The following is a 992-nucleotide window of genomic DNA, read 5'->3' on the forward strand; positions in this document are numbered from 1 at the left end:
GACGACGCTCAATGATATACGTGTAGTCCGGCCCCGCCGTCAAGTGTCACCCGACCGCAAGCCGCCCATCACCGTGGGCTTTTAAACCAAGTCGGATCAGAAGTACGACTTGGTCAGTATAGAATAACGTTTTTCCCCCCGATTGGCTAACAGTAACAAGCAGATTGGTCGTTGGAGGTTGAGACGTGGTTGTTGTGTTCTATATGTTTTCTTTTCCTTTATTTTCGTCTTTGTATGTTTGGTTACGTATTTTTATGTTTTATATTATTGCTTTTGCCACTTTTTCTATTCGATTTTTTCTGCCATTTTATATGGTTATTTATGTCACGTTTTCTCTTTTGCTATGTTTTTCATCATCACTCCTCTACTCCCATTCCATCAGTTTGCCTCCTTTCTCATTTCACATTTTCTCTCTTTCTTCATTTCTCTCCTCCCCCTTCTCTCCTTCCGTCATATAGCTTACTAGGGCAAAGAAATAACATTTTTACAAAGAGAACCAGTTTCACATCTTTTTCTTCTGCCCTTTTAACGTAACACAATAACACTTAACTACAGCGGTACCAGCCTTCTGTCTCCCTTCGTCACGCTAAAATTACGGTGGAAATAACTCTCATGCTTATGGAATCGCCTCTGTGAGATTAGCTTCACCGGGTTTTCAAGCTGACCATTGTTTTCTTAAGGTGGTTCTCGGTGTCTTGTGGTACCAAGGGGGCGGGGCTGTAAATGGTCATGGAATAAGGGGGTCTCGCTTTTACGGAGGTTAAGCGGTTCGTTGAATAATGGAAGGTAATAAGGGACGAAGAAGATGAAAAACGACGTGGGCTGAGTTGCGCCTTGCAAGGGATGGCTGTAGGAGTGGATCGAGTGGATTAGGTGGATTGAATGAAGAGGGGAATGGAGAATTGGATGAAAGGTGGAAATAAATGAAGGGAAGTTCAATGCAATACAAAGGAAAGAAATGGAACGGAATTGTGTGTAAGGCATTCCGCCTT

The 992-nt window shown here is 42.8% G+C and overlaps 1 protein-coding gene across 1 annotated transcript in view; it reads left to right on the plus strand.

Annotated features, from left to right (window-relative positions):
- LOC119591316 (ATP-binding cassette sub-family G member 8-like) overlaps window positions 1–992 on the plus strand; it is a gene marked incomplete in the record, with an annotated part of 74,919 nt that overhangs the window by 63,821 nt on the left and 10,106 nt on the right.

Source organism: Penaeus monodon, chromosome 28, assembly GCF_015228065.2.
Source record: "Penaeus monodon isolate SGIC_2016 chromosome 28, NSTDA_Pmon_1, whole genome shotgun sequence".
NCBI classification, from domain to species: domain Eukaryota; kingdom Metazoa; phylum Arthropoda; class Malacostraca; order Decapoda; family Penaeidae; genus Penaeus; species Penaeus monodon.